General features: G+C 45.3%; 1 protein-coding gene across 2 annotated transcripts in view; it reads left to right on the forward strand.

Moving 5' to 3' along the window:
- ZCCHC2 (zinc finger CCHC-type containing 2) overlaps positions 1-16,859 on the forward strand; it is a 762,062-nt gene that overhangs the window by 223,942 nt on the left and 521,261 nt on the right. The window lies entirely within an intron of this gene.

Here is a 16,859-nt window from a genome sequence, read left to right on the forward strand (position 1 = left end):
ATCCTGGGCATGGCAGGGCCTTTTTAATCACAGTAGTAAGACCGAACAGATGGAATTGGCGTCAAAACAGCATTTTTGAAGGAGAATTTTGGGGTTTCCAGCAAAGCAGTGCTGCCTTTACACTTTATTAAATTTTTATGTTTCAGAACACACTGGCACGCTCCTTTAGTGTCCCCTTGTTCCATCCTGCCTGAAGTGCGCTTGACAGGATGGTGCAGCCATCTTTTTGTTGCTGCAAAAATGCAGTTTTGAGGTCCTGGTGCGCACAGGAGCCAGCACAGCCATGTTGCTTTTTCTTGTGCAAATGCAGCTTGCTGATATGGGGAAATGCTGAGTGGGTCAACATTTCCCACAAAGTGGGCAAATTTAAAAAGAGCCTGTGGCAACAATGCAGTGTACAAAGCACCACACCCGTGCAGACACTGACCTTTTGGAAAATGCCTGTATGTTGCTAAAATACATTCAATGGTGCATTTAGTGCCTTAGTGTCACGAGTTTTGTAGTAGGTGGGTTAGTGGGGAACACATTTGGTATCTATGTGGGAAGGCAAGAACAGAGTTACTGATTAGCTAATATATTGTATGATATGGGTACAATAAACGTTGGAAGCATATACCAAGAAATTGCCACTTCAGATGGGAACATTAGTATGCTTTTTTTAAAGACTTGTTGGACGCTTATAAGCAGATATTGTGCGCACAGGTACTTCTAAAACAGTTGTGCACACACTGCTAAAAAATGTCCATCAGTTTCTTTTGTGGTGATGGTGCTTATGTGCATTAATATGCATGTATAATTACTGCAATGTTTCACTGACGTTTTAACTGTCAGTTCTTCCCAATAACCGCACACGTGCAGCCTAATGTTGTAACGGTACAGATGAACTGTTGTGAAGTGACATTGTAGGATGCAGAGGTCTTGGAGGCCATTGGTGGATGCGTGTGTCAGTACTTACCTAATCAGGGCGTGGTGGAAAGAGGATAGTGGAAAGGGAAGGACTGTAAATGAATTGTTGGGGTGCGGCTCTAACGGTACTTTGCGAGGGGCACATGCTATATTCTGTGCCTTTGAACATGCTGGCCAATGGAAATGCGATTGTTGCAATTTGTTGCAATTGTCCAATGAGGTGCTTAGATAATGCGTCACAGGAGAAGGTGGCCATATTTTGTTCAATTCCTAGGTGTAGTGAGGCGGGCAGAGATGGCAAAACGTGAAGTTTTGATAGTGGGTGAATGCTTTGTACTTTATCTGCTCCAGTGTGCCGTGGAAAGAGGCCTTAATAGCAATTTGAATTTGGAGACTTTATGGTGCGGTGTCCCTGTCCGTAGTTTCCACTGTTTGGTTGAAGAATGTCGACGAGTGGCCACTTTAGGTACTGTACACGTAGTGAGAGTACATTATGGAGCAGTGCTTTTGGATTCAAGAGCTTGTGCAAGTGTGTACCTTCAACTGAAAAAGATGATGAAAGGTGAAGCACATTTTTGCCACTTCAAAGGTGATTTTTCTCATGTATACCACCAAGTCAGTATATAACTATTCTAATGAATGTTGTCGGCAGCCCGAGATGGGAAGGCATCTTATCAACAGTAGTATGTGCAACTTTATGGCATTTCATTGTCGCACAGTGGCAATGAACTTTGGTTTTCGTATCTACAGGCTGCAATGAAGACGCTATTGTCAGAATGTGAGGCACAGAGCAACAAATAAAAACCATTATAAAAGCCCGACAAAGGAGTTGTTACTGTGGAAGTTGTTTTAAAAAAAAAAGCCACCATTACAAAGGACATCCCATACCTTGGTTGACATTTATTCCCATGCTCCCGTGCACACCTGCAAAAAAATCGCACACATCACCACAGTTTCAAGGTTGTAAGTGTAACATATAGCGATTTTGCAAATGCACATATTCTGTTTGGGATTGTGGAGGACACATTATTGCGCAATAAGCTTTGTGGGTGTGCAATGCATGCACAGAATGTGCTATACGATATATTCACCTTGAAGCAGAGGTTGAGCTTATGGCTGTGTTGTACGTGCCACAGCTTATGCTCTTAGGGTGATTTGCACATACATTACTAGACGGTGAATGAAAAAGTGCGTCCGATGGGAGGTATGTGCCGTGTACCATGTGGGTTTGTACACGTATGGACCACCTACACTGAAACAATTGCTTTTGGTTTTTTTGTGTGAGACTTTGGTGATGCTAGATCCAGACAACATTATTGTTGCTTGTGTAGGGAGAAATGCACATATGTAATACAATGTTTAGTGGCGTTTGTGCTGAGAGGTAGGGCAGGCAATGATTCCAATCTCCTGCATACATTTGTTTCCCAATATGCAGCCACCCATGTAGGGATGTTATTTTTCATTTGGTGCAGAAATGGAGAAAGCACTGTGAAGTGTATTTGTGCCTTTTTACAACTTGTGCCATTGTCCGACTATACAAATGGGAATCTTATCTTTTGCCAGCACAAGCATTTTCCCCCCCACAAATGGCTTTTTTTCCTATTGCTGCATTTGCCTTGTGTCTGCTGTACTTATTGCTTTGCCCTTTTTGGAAGTCACAATTTCTCGTTGCTGTTGTGCACTTGAAAACGCACTGCAACACGCACAACTATCTTTCATCAGGTTTCTTTTTCTACCTGTTTCCACTGCATTGTTTTCCACACTACCACCGTTCCTTCCATTTAGCAAACAATTGTGTAGCGGGTATACGATATGCGTCACACTTACTCCCTTCATTGCCACTTTGTGACACTGTAAAAGGAGCTTTCTGTGATAATCAAGTACACAAACCATTCCTAAAGGGGCGTTAAGATACAGGTGCACTATTACAAACATAGCATCATTTCCAAATACAGTATGCTAAAGCTATGTTAGGTTTACAGTGCCTTAATAAAATACTTTGAAATTCACTAAGAAAACGTTGTTGAAGGGACGTTATGGTTAAGTTGCACTACTGCAAACCTTTTACCTTCCCTGGAAAAACGACCCTAACGCAACATTATGCTTACAGTGCCCTAGTAAAAACCTATGAAATTCTATAAAAAAAACTGTTAAAAGGACGTTATGGTTAAGTTGCTCTACTAAACACCTTTTGCCTTTACTGCAAAAAACTACCCTAAAGCAACGTTATGGTTAAAGTGCCGTACTAAAAACCTATAAAATTCACTTACTTAAAACATTGTTAAGGGATGTTATGGTTAAGTTGCACCACTACAAAACATATGAAATTCAATGGGAAAAGGTTGCTACAGGGACGTTAATGTTACATGTAAAACCATAACTTGCGCTACCAATGTGCACTGCAAGGACTAAGACCCATGACATCAAAGATGACATCACAAATATTGCTGATATCACATGTATATGTAGTTGTCATGAAAAGCCTCCACGGGATTGTCTGTTCTGTTGCCATTAAAGCTATAGGAGATCATGGGGAGAACTACCATTACAGAAGTAGGTAATTACACAAGGCATTGCCATACACAGTATTGCATTACACATTTCTTTCCATTACAAGACCAAAGTCCATGGTTTTGCAAATGTGCCCGTGTTTTATTTTTTTACAAGTGTAATAATCTAGGTACAAAAAATAGTCATAGACCTTTGGTGACTGCCTGTGGCTGTGGGTAGTAGCCACATTGTCTGGGTCATGACGCAGACAATCTGGCTACTGGCCATGACCGCTATGGACGAAAAATGCTGTTGAAGTGGCTGTCTACCTGGGACTGGCTATGTGGTAAAGTTATTCGAAGGTACGATAGGTTTGAAAGGGAAAAAAGTGCTTGTGGTAATATGTTGATAGGGTTTTGCAAGCTGCCATGGCAAGGGAAGAGGGGCTGTGTACGGAGCCCCGCCTTCTCTTTCCATGTTGGCTGTCTTGTAAAAGGATTTTCCTTCCTCCTTACAGCGGGATGCCGCAGATGTCCCGCTATCGGAAGAAAAATCTGTTTTAGCACCCTGGGTTCCCGCTTTGGGAATTGACGATAATGGTCCGTAGCCCTCCTTATTTATGTATTTATAAAGTACCAATGCCCACAGACATCAGGCTGTGTGGTTACAGTATTTGTTGAGGAAGATGAGGTGGATGAAGACAGCTTACTACTTGCTGAGAAAGGAACAACCTTTCTGAGAGCATTGCGGTCATTGGATTTGGTGTGGCAGCGCATGGAGGTGGTCTCATAGGAGTACTGTCCGGTAGTCTGCGACTGAGTGCACTCAGTGCATTTCACTTTGGTAGCTTTAGCTTTTGGTACACTCCCAACAGTAGCAAAGAACTGGCACACCCGTGACTTGATCTTGGTGCCATAAGTAGGCACTTCCTCTACCACTTCCACTACCTCATCTTCTTGGTCATCAGTGATGTCATCAATATTTGTGATGTCATCTTTGTCCTGGGTGTTAGTCTTAGCAGTGCACAGTGGTGGCGCGAGTTATGGTTGCTTAGCTTACCATAACTGGCGAATTTCAGGGGTTTTTCGATTTTACTCGTAACCATAACGTCCTTTTTAACAATGTTTTTTACTGAATTTCATAGGTTTTTATTAGTGCAACTTAACCATAACGTCCCTTTAAGAAAGTTTTTCATTGAAAATATATATATCTGCAACACCAGCAGCCGTGCTTTATCAGCTGCCCGCATCGCCGTCTTGCTGCAGAAGCAGCTTGAATTTCTTGTGATTGCTGCCAATGCCTACTGCAACCTTTGTGGCCCGCCGAAATTGCTGGTAAATGTGTATTGCGGCATCCCAGCCAGGCCCTTATTGCCTTAATGCTTTTCAAGCCACAACACCCTCTCACCTGACCCAGAGCCACGAGGAACAACCATTGCAGCTGACCCCAAGATGGCCGCCAATCTCACATTGTTTACAATAACTTGTGCACACAGCCATAGGCGGGGAGGTAAGCCGGAGGCGGAAGCCGGCCCACCTCGCCTAAGGCCCACGCAAACGAAGGCCCCGCCCTGTCTACCCCTGTCCTCACTGGCAGCACGGTGCAGGACACTCTACCGCACCATTCTGCTCACCACTCCCGACCACGCTCACCTAGACTACCCCAGTTATGCCCTCACCCGCTGTTTCACGGCCGACATCAACACCGGAACACCACCTACTGGAGCAGATGCCATCGGAATTCAGCATTGGAAAATCCAGCCGCAAGTAAACCTTCTTACTTAGCATACTAATTAACATCACTTTGTACAATGAGCAGACAAGTCCTTAGGCGGTGCCCAGTATTTGGCCCACCTAGTCTAAACGACCACCTCCTCCAACTAGCACTCACCACTTCAGACCCACTGCGCAGAGCCTGCTACACCAGGTGTTATATGCCATATACTCTAACTAGACTTTGCGCTCCTCGTTGCAACCATCAGTTAAAGCTAATCTCGAACAATGATCGCCCATGCTGTTCCATATGCCCCTGAACTAGCCTAGCCACTCTCAAGCCTACTAGTTAACAGGGAAAGTAGACCTACTCTTCTACCATTCTTGTCTCAGTATTGCTTGCTGAGAGATCTGATTTAGCTGTTGTCTCCCACAACCCAACCACCACAAGCTGCCCAGCCTTCTTGCCATCGCTCACCACTACTATCCGACCTCCCGTCCACAACTATGTTAACAATCCTATCTATCCTAATGTTCCTGTTCTGCATAATGCCTCATTCCATGCCCTGCACAGGAGGCCACTTCATCAAGGTCAATGATGGGCTAGGATGCCAGCGGCACCAACCAGTACCATGTCCCACCCACTTTCTGCCCTCCCTAGCCCCTTTCTCCGCCACCACCGCTCACAACTAGAATGCCAGGACCAATGTCATCACCCCGGCCAAGATCACCAGTCCTAGTTTGACCCACCATCTCAACCCCGCACCCCTCCCTCTCCCCCGGCTCTATGCCCAATAACAAAACCATACCGTCTCTAGGCATCACCAGACTCAAGACACAGAACCAGTTCCAACTACCAAGGGCCTAAGTCTAATAGAACAATAATCACTCCAACCTCAAGAACTAACTCGTGTAATGATCGCCTAAGCAAAATCCACCCCCAAAAACAAAATAAACCTACTACAAAGAGGAACAACCCTACGCAGCCCCGTAATCCAAAAACCACACCACCACAGGTCCTCGCTCGCAAGGTCAAAGGTGCACTCATCAATGCCCGATCACTCGGAGCGCACACTATAGAAATCCATAACCTCATAGATCAACAATTTGACATGCTAGTGATCACCGAAACCTGGTTACACCCGGCTGCAGGCCCACTACTAACCATTGCCATACCACAAGGATACAGTATCCTTAGAACAGACAAACGACCGCCAAGGAGGAGGAGTTGCCATAATAGCCAGAACTTCACTACAATATAGAGCATGCCCATTGGAATAAAACAGGGCTATGAATTCCTGTTAGTCAAATTCACTTCCAACCCTAAAACCACTGCGTACTTCCTAGTGTTATATAGATCACCCAATAAAAAACACACCCCAACCTAGACATCCCACTGTTGCTCACGCCCATCAAGCCTAAAACTAAATGTGTCATTCTAGGGGACATCAAACTAGGATTTGGAGACCCCTCCGACTCGGAAGCATCTGCCTTCCACAAAGCCATGACAGACATGAACTTTGCGCAGAAAGTTAATGAACCCACTCATTCTAAAGGCAGAACGCTGGACTGGATTCTCACCCTTAATTCCCAAATCACCATAGATTCCATCCTCCCTGTAGCGTGGTCAGACCACTCCGTCATCAGCTTCACATTGGAGTCTAGTAGTACCGACCCTACCAGCCCTAAACCATCTGACACCTTCGAAACTAGAAATATTAAAAAGCTCTCGGCTTACAATCGATCCCCTTTCCTGAGCTCTGCACTAAACATGGTCACACCAAATACAAATGACCCAAGCTACCTAGCAGATTGTTACCAACAATGCCTCACCCAAACCACTGATTCACTTGCCCCCGTTACCACAAAAATGTGGAAACCGGATAAACGCTCCTGCTTCTGGTTTGATGAAGAACTAGCCTCTCTGACGCGTGAAAGGATCGCTCGAACCCACACAGAAAAAACAATAGCCCAGAATCGGCAATGGCCCTTGAAGCAGCCAACAAAAAATAGAAGTTAGCTATAATCGCTCAAAGCCAACGCGTTCAACCAGCGCATTACCAACACAAACTCTGATAGCAAAGAACTATTCGCCATCCTCAGAGCTTGAGAATCTCAGCACCACACAATACCAGTAAAGTATGGTTCTCTACAATACAAGATGCATTAGCATCTAAAATAACACTCCTACAAAAGAAAATTGACAGTAAAAAACTCCTTGCTGAAAAAACCACTCCTAACCTAGCCACTATCACTCAAACTACTCCATGTGCCCTTTTCTACTTCACCCCAGTCACTAATAAAGAAGTGTTAGATACTATTGCCAAACTCAAAGCCTCCAACTGCAAAGAAGACAAATTTCTATCCCACCTAGTTAAACTGTGCTCCCACCTTAGCACCCATTATTACCGAAATTGTCAATGCTGCTTGTAGTTCTAACCTAGTCCCTGCCAGTATTAAAGCATGGGTAACACCCCTCCTCCAAAAAACAATACTGGACCCATCGATCCCCACCAACTACTGGCCCATAACCACTGTCCCATTTCTCCTGAAAATCATAGACAAAATAGCATATTCCCAGATCCAAAATCACTTGGAACACCAACTTCTGGGGGACCGACAATCGGGGTTCCGACCGAACCATAGTACCGAAACAGCTCTACTCGACCTGAAGATCCAAATGGATGCTTCCAGAGAATCGGGCAACCTATGCCTACTTGTGCTACTAGACCTATCGGCAGGCTTCGATTTGGTCGACCATGACAAACTCAGTGCCACATTAGCCAATAACTTCAACCTGTATAACGACTCCAGAGTGGATCAAATCCTTCCTCGCAGATGGGACCTCAGGAGTGGCCATCAGAGAATCAGCCGTACCCTTACCAGTCCCATTGGGCGTCCTGCCCATCACCCACTCTACAACGCATATACCAAGCTTCTCTTTGCAGCACTGGATGCTATGGGTGCCATCTACACCAACTTTGCAGATGACACCCAAATCCTCGTCCCCCTAACAGGGAACCACGAGCAAGACAGTGTCTATTAACAAAATCTACTCGCTAATACAACACTGGATGGCTAACTGCCTTTGTCTCAATGATGACAAAACAGTTACTAATACTAGGATCATCTAAAATCGCCTCCCTAGAGACTGCCTACTCGGCTTTCACCATTGATGGCAATACAATCCCAGTACTCAAACAAGTGAAGAGTACTTCCGGAAGCACCTCAAAACCTTCCTCTTTGCTTCTGCTTTCTCTCTCCCTCTCCCCTGCTAAATCCTTCACTGAAACTGCACTGAATCTGCAACTGGGCCACTCTCACCGACCTCGGTCCCTGGCCCAGCCACTCCACTTGCACTGCCTCCCTGGCAACCCCTGCACTGCGGGTCTGTCTCTGTATCCCTACAGCCCCCCCCCTTCCCAGCACTTGTCTGCACTTACCTTGCACTTGCCACCAGCTGGCCCTATTTATTTTTTATTCTACTTACCCTGTACTGCACTTCCTCCCTCCCCTTCCCCTTTTCCCTTCCCCCTACCCCTGCACTTGCGCGATCTAAATGACACCTGGCCTAGTAGGATCGTCTTCCCCTTGTATTGAACCCCCCCCTCCCTGCCTCGTCGCACCTTGAAACACTTGTGTATAGGCGCGTTACAAATGCCATATCCTATACCATTTCACTTGGTGTATACTTGGATGCCTCTTTAACCATGACCAAACAAATTAGTACCTTTGCCTCCTCCACATCCAAACTCATCTCCCTCAGCCGCAAATTCCTTCCTGCCAAAAACTGCATTACACTAGCAAGAGCACTTTTATACTCTTGAAGCTCGTTTATTGTAACGTCCTAGGCACACCTAACGCAAATTTAGCCAAACTCCAATTGATGCAAAATAAAGACCTTCGAGCGGCACTCGGCAAAGAAATCTGACCACATTGTTAATATCAGAAGAGAAAACCATTGGCTCCCCATCGGAGCCAGAATACTCTTCAAAACCCTCAGTATCACCCACAAATGTATCACCAATAAAGCGCCAAAATACCTCAACGCAGTCCCCCAAAAAAAATCACACGACTCCTCAGATCAAACAATAGCGAAAATCTAGAAGTCCCACGATATAAGAGAAAAAGCAGGCGGGAGCAGCTTCAAAGTACTCGCATCCAGGCACTGCAATGCCCTCCCCATCAACATTAAGAATGAAACTTCCTTCCCACAACTCAAAAAATCGCTCAAAACCTGGTTATTCAATCAGTTCTAATACATATATAGAGCCTGACCAGTTTAGGCCTAGTCCCTGCGTTATTGTACATAATTGTAATGTGTGATGAATGTATAATTGTTCTAGCGCATGCATTACTGTGCCTGACCTCAAGACTGTATTTTGCCACGGTCTGTAACTACGTTTTGATATCTTCGGGTCCTGGGCGTAAAATAAATGTAATAAATATATATGTATATATTTCTACAACGCAGCTGTGAGACTTCACTGAAGCCAATTGTCCCTGAAAGGCAGGAAGGTTGCATACGCACTGCCTGACATTTGATCAACTCTGCTTTAGCCCCTCACCACACCTCTTCGCTCCCCCTGTCATTAAGGGGCACTGACCTGTTTCTTTAAGCTTTTTAAGGCCATTCAGTGAGATGCAATGTGGTCATGTTCCCACCTGAATTCTCACATTCAAATGGATTGTATCCTCCCACGTATTCCTCATCTTTGACATACTGCTATATCCTGCTCGCAAACCTTTCTCTGCAGAGGGTGCCGCACTTGGTCTACCTTGCGTCCTTCAAGGGCCTCCGTCGCCCTCGAGTAACATTAGAAATAAGGCACGCACTGCGCCTGTTGCCTCGGTTCCATTTTTCTGCACAGCTGCTCAAATAGTTTTGCCTCGTCTGTTCGATTAATAGTTACTAAAAATGTAGACCCCCCCCCCTCCCCCGAAAACGATCAAGAGATGTGCCGAGTGTTCGGCTAAGATGTCTATAACCGATCCACATTGGGTATGTGTATGGTGCCTGGGGTCAGGCCGCAAGGTCTACGATTTTGGATTGTGCCATTCTGACTGGAAAGGCTTTAAAGGAGAGGAGGGGGAAAGTTGTTTTGGGCAAACCACCCCTAAAGTAGTCGTTGGTAAACCCCACAAAAGAATTCAGACGCTAAGATCTCCATACTGGGCCAAGAGGAACAGTAAGCGCATCAAACATTCCAGACCTTGTTCCCTTTCGAGGCGATCTAAGAAAAGGCCTCATCGCCCCAGATCGGGGGAATTCTTTGCCCAAAGGCAGTAGGGTAAGCTTTCCGAAGAAGGGTGCTAGTAAAGCAGAGCTGGAAAGATTCCACCTGCAGATGTTGGAAGGGCTTGAGAAGGCGGCAATGTTGACCCCTTCGAAGAAGTTGTTAGACTCCTGACCCCATTGCGCTGAAGGCCGACAGGGTGTCTATAAAAACCGCTGACCATGTGGTCAAGAGCCCAGACAGCAGGTTGTCGAAGGATTCAACGTCCTCTCGTATACCTCGAAGGGATATAACCCTCCTCCGACCCACTCACTGTCAAAAGCATCGAAGTCTAGCAGATCAACATTGAAGTCATCTGAGTCAAGGCGCTCTACTTCCTATTCGGAACAGTCAAAGGTTTACAAACCAAGTGTATGGCCTCTATTTATGAGGAGCCGGTGGAGGAGGCTGGTTATGGTTTTGCGCACCAGTACGGCACTCCTGGTCTTCCAGAGGAACAGATATCCCAGGAATCAAGAATGAGGCACCTTTTGGACACCCTGAAGGATGCAAGTGGTCTGGATACTTCCCCCAGAAGTTGATTTTGGCACCCGTGAAGGCGCCGGACATGCTGATGCTTCTTATAGAGCAGTAATGCAAAGGTTATAGAATACCAGAGCTGGGCTAAATCATCTGAATATGAACAAGATGACTCGACTGATATCTTGGATAAGGGGCCACCTATGGTCCCAGTCATTCCCTTTCATATTGCAGTCAAGATTAGGGTCTTGGAGAACTGGAAAAGTCTGGACACCATTCTTGCAGGCCACAAGGACTTCACTAAGAAATACAGACCCTCATCCAAGCCAGAGTTTCTTTCAAAACATCCAGGTCCTCAAAGCCTTGTTGTTCAAGCAGCCATTGCTGCTTCTAAGGGAGCAGCTTGCCCCACGATTCCTCCAGACAAGGAGGATAAAAGGCTTGATGCTATTGGAAAGAATGTTTTTTTTTTTCTTTCCTCCAGGGAGTTTGACACTGAAGGCAGCCAATGCAGCTTGTGCAATGGCAACGTTTACCTACACTTTGTGGGAGGTAATTGCCATGGCATTGGAGCACATCTCAGAGGGTGAAGAAAGGGATGGTTTTATTAGCATTATTCAGGACGGGAAAGATGCTATGTGTCAGTCCTTGCAGTCAGGTCTAAACACTGCAGACTGTATTTGCTGTTGTATGGCTGCTGGTACAGTGCTTGAATGTTTTGCCTGGCTAAGAAAATTGGGGTTTGCTTCTGACTCTCAATCCAGACTGTTGGATATGATGTTTGCATTGTCTGATTTGTTGGGAACAAAAGCAGATGAAATCCTTGAGAAATTGCAGTCATCTAAGGCAGCAGCAAAGTCTTGAGTCTGGCCATTAGACACGCCCCAACAGTCGACCAACTCAATCTTTTAATGTGGTATGGATAGATCATTGATTTTGATATTACTCTGTTGGGAGAGCAAGAGGCCAGTTTACACAAAGGGAGCAGAGAAGATGATCACAGTGCAGCCGAGGTTGGTTGGGCAGAGGAGCTGCTAGTCTCCTTGCCTTCCGCACTGGCCAGTACCCCTAAACTATTTTGAAGACTCAGTGTTTGTCTGCAGTGGGAGGCAAGTTAGCCCAGCATCTGAAGCAATGGCAAAGCATTACAACAGATGCTTGGGTTGTATAAACTGTCACCCATGGCTACTGCCTCTACTTTCTGAAAAGACCTTGGAACTGTCCCCCAAGAGTCCAGTCCTTGAAAGTACCAGATCCGTTCCTCCTACTGGAAGTTCAGACACTGTTGGAGAAGGGTGCAATCAAACAGGTACATGTACCTGAAAGAAAGCAAGACTGATGCACACCTTATTTTCTGATGTGAAAAAGGACAGCAAGTTGTGACCAATCTTTGACTTGAGATGCTTGAACAAGTTCCTCAGGAAGGACAAGTTCAAGATAGTCACTATTTCGCTGATCCTCCTGGTCCATCATCTCCAGTGTTGGATGGGGTAATTGGATCTTCAGAATGCTTATTTTCATGTGCCGATTCATCTCAAGCACACACTACCTGAGATTTGCTGATGGCAGTTCTCACTATCAGTTTTGGGTCCTGCCATTCAGACTGACCGCTGCCTGAGGGTATTTACCAAGCTGATGGTGGTGGTGGCAGCAAATCTACGGAGGAGTGGTATTTACATCTACCCCTACCTGGAGGATTGGCTAATTTGAGCCTGTTCATCCAAGCGTGCTTTGCAACATCTGGACAGCACCTGTCGCTCTCGCGAGACTGGGATTCTCCCTCAACTTCAAGAAGTCCCACATGACAACTTCCAAAAAGCTGCAATTCATTTGAGTAGTCCTGGACTCTTATTTGTGGAAAGCTTCTCCACCTGTGGTAAGGGCTACCCACATATCGCTGACAGTAAGCACATTTCAGAGTGCCCCAAATCTTCCGGCCTTAGATTTTCTGAGGTTGCTCGGTCTCGGACATCCTGTATCTTTCTGGTGCCAGAAGCCCGCCGGAGGATATGATAGGTTATTTAAATAGCACCTATACACATTTCAAAGCGCTTCAAGGCAAGGAAGGGAACAAGGGAAAATACAAATTTCTTACAGGCCATGAACAGTAAGGATGTGAAATTAACTATCGTACTCGGCCTGATGATATTTCAGATAGTGGAAGTGCTAAGACATGGAGAAGGAAGGAAGGAAGGGAGGGCGAGAGTGGGAAGGAAATGGAAACAGACAGGCGACTACCATACTAGGCCTGACGACATTGCTGGTTGAGCTGGAGGAAAACAAAAGGTGAGGGAGAGGAGTGCAGAAAGGGAGGGGAGGAACAAAAGAAGGGACTATCTTCTAGGCCAAGGATGGGGCCTAGGATGAGGTCCCTTTAGGTGGCACTCGGGATTTAGTGGTCACAATTCTCCGGCAGGATGACTGATCTGGTACAGACCCAAGCAGGGTCTCGCATGATCTCCTTTGGTGGGTCGTCGAGGAGAATGTGTTAAAGGGGCACCCCTTTGCAACCATGGCCAGAGATCAGTGGTTAGACTCCTCCCACTCAGGTTGGGTGGGGGGGGGGGTCACCCCAACAGTTTGACTATCAGCGGACGCTGGTCTCAGTCCAAACTGCATCTCAACCTTTTGGAGCTGAGGGCAATCAGACTGGTGCTGATGGCCTTTCTGCCCTCTACGGGGATAGAATGTCCTGATAATGACAGACAACAGTGGCCATCCATTATCTCAACGAGAGGGGGATGTAGGATCACTACCACTGTTCAGAGAGGTGATGCAGCTCTGGTTTTGGGCACTGCAAGAAGGAATCTTTGGCAGTTCATCTGGCCGGAGATGAAAACCTGGCGACTGTCTCACACGAGTGGGAGCTGGCTCAGGAAGTCCAAGAGATCTTTGCCCTTGGGGAAACCCTCAAGAAGATCTGTTTGCGTCTAATGTTAACAGGAAGGGCAACCTGTTCTGCTCCAGGGAATTTCCTCATAGGAGCCCTAGGGGACGCGTTCGTAGTTAACTGTGAATTTCCACTGATGTATGCGTTTCCACCAATCCCCGTCATTCCTCATGTTCTCAGGAGCCGGATGAAGCTTTGGAAATTTATGATCCCATTTGCCCTGGACTGGTCCAGCAGAACGTGGCATCCATAACTTCTGGAAATGTCCATCTGCCCTACAATTAGTCTTCCACAAAGGGAGGATCTCCTCTCGCAAATGCAAGGCCGCATTCTTCATCCATAGATTAGGACCCTCAACCTCCACGCATGGTTTCTGAGAGGTTGAGTTACAAAGATTGGGACATTCCGGAAGACGTCATAGAGGTGTTGCTTTTGGCCAGAAGGCCAGCAACTAAATCTTTATGCTGCTGCTGTTGGGACCAGTTCTGCATCTGGTGTAGAGATAAAGTAATTGATCCATTTTCTTGTGACGCACCATCAGTTTTGTCTTTTCTCCTAAATCTAATCCATCGGGGGCTACAGTTTGCTACGACCAAGGACTATCTGGCTGCGCTTTCCATTTTCAAGCACTATACTGAACAAGGTTCCTACTGTCATGCTTTTAAAAAGATTGACCAACATTTTCCCGCTGGTTCCATGCATTTTTCCGGTCTGGGATCTCAACCTAGTTTTAAGCTTCCTGATGGGTTCTCCATTCAAACCATTACATTCTTCTCCACTTAGGATTTGGCTTTGAAAACCGTGTCCTTGACGGCCATTATCTCTGCTCGCAGAGTGAGCGAGCTTCAGGCCCTATATTCTAAGCAACCATTCATGGATTTCCACAAAGACAACAGTTTTGATGGTTCGTCCTTCATTTCTAGAAAAAAATAGACAATTTAATTTGATGCAGAAGATTTTTTTATCGTTTGTCTACCCTCCTCATCCATCTAAAGAGGAGAGGTTACACAGACATGACCCTAAAAGAGCCTTAAGCATGTATAGTAACAGGCTTTCTAAGAGAAGACTGGGCGACCAACTTTTTGTTGGTTACACGGGCCACAGAATGGGACAGGCAGTTACTAAACAAACGCTGTTGATTATACTTTGTATATCTGAATGTTAATGTGGCTGTGTAAGAGGTTGCTGAAGGTATAAGGGCTCACTCAACTAGAGGTGTAGCCACTTCAGCACTTGGTGAGGGGTTCCGCTGCAGGAAATCTGCAATGCTGCCACTTGGTACTGTTTAGAATCCCTTTCGGGCTGAGAATCCAGATTTGGAAAGGCTGTTTTACACGGTAAAAATCAAAATTGAACTCTGCTTTCCCACCTCCTGCAAAACACTGCGATGGGAGAATATCAAAGATGAGGAATACGTGGGAGGAGACAGTCCATTTGAAGAACAAGGTACTTGCCCCTGGTTAACATTTTCGACTGGCTGTTCCTCCCACGTATTCCTCATCACCCCACCCAACCATCCCCTCTGCCAAGGAGTTTCCGTGATCCGCACTGTAGACAGAATATGAACATTGACTGTTTTCTCTGTCGGGGGAGAGTAGGGGTTCCGCTAGCAGCCCAGTGGATAGATGCCTTCGGCAAAGGTCCCCCTCTGACTGGCGGCATCTCATGCATTCTCCCTTTCACTTTAACTCGGTTCGCAGCAACTTGTGTCTTCATTGCATCTTAATTTGCAGCCTTACACCCTTCCCATGCTATCTGATGCATGTAAAAGGAAGATTCTGTGTATGCCGGAGCTTGTTGATCAAAGAAGTGAAATCTTTGGAAAACATTAGTTTTAATTTACAAATGCCATGGAGGCGAATTGAGAAGGTGTAGGGGTTGACGATCCAGAAGACCTCTGTCCAAAAGCCTTTCAGTGCCTGTGGCACCCTCTCAGGCTAAGGGAGGGGGGGGGGAATTACAAGGGTGCACTGAGAGTGAATATGCATATACTGGAAGATGGGAACCTGTAAAACAGCAGTAAAGTGGACTGATACAATAACATATGGATAGATTTAGTTAATAATAGAAAATAAGTTTGCTCTGGTGGGTATGTGGATTTTTTGTGCGCAACACATTTGTATTAAATTAAACACAAAAAAATGCATATATTCCTTGATCTCTAGGACATGACCTGGAAAGTATTACATTTTCATAAAGCATTAATAATGGTGCGAAGGGAACCAATTCAGCATTTTCCTCAGTTTAACAATTTCAATACCTTCAGCATTAACAATGAGGCAGTGCTCTTTACTTGGTGGACATGTACAACTTTTCAATATGTTCCCCATATAGCATAGCTGAAGAAAGGTCAAGTGGTACCCTTTTGGCATTTACCAGAGTTCAAGTATAGAACTGCACTGCAGTGAGAAATAATTATAAAATTTGACGCAAACCTTGTTTGGATCAGCTAAGAATAGGAGATAACATGTACACTAAGTGTTAGTACACTATTCGCTTTAGGATAATCCCTTTGAGCCAGAGCCATACTTAAGCAATATGAAATCCTTGTGTTTGTGGAAACAAACTGCTACATGTTTAAATGTAATAGTTGGGGGCTCACCTGGTAGTGGAACGACACCAAATCTTGGCTTGTATGTAACTGATTCTTACAAAATCGGCCAGTTAAGAAAAAAATCTGCCAACACGAATTTTAAAACACGTGGCTCCACTTGCATTTCTGTTGCACGCTGAATTACCTGTGGTTAATGATGCATTTGGCACTTTTAAAAGCTATGCTTCATCGGTCTCAGACGTGTACTTAACAAATCTTGATGAATTTATGAAAACTTTCTTCAGGGACTTATCTTTTTTGTAGATTTGTGGTTTAAGTTTACAGAGAAAGATTTGAATCAAAACGGAGTTTCATTCACCTTAACAGTCAAATTTGATCACATTGGGTTCATATTGTGGGTACTGGGAGTGCATTCTTCATACTGTTGCCCAAAATGAAAACTTACACTTTGAGTGTTTATTTTATTCTGTCTTAATGCCTTTTGGGAAATGTGGTTACTACATTCTGAAGTAGTGGTGCTTAGATGCTTGTTTAACTTGCTTGTCAATATG

This window comes from Ambystoma mexicanum, chromosome 5p (assembly GCF_040938575.1).
Source record: "Ambystoma mexicanum isolate Mex_15411 chromosome 5p, UKY_AmexF1_1, whole genome shotgun sequence".
In the NCBI taxonomy this organism is placed as follows: Eukaryota; Metazoa; Chordata; class Amphibia; order Caudata; family Ambystomatidae; genus Ambystoma; species Ambystoma mexicanum.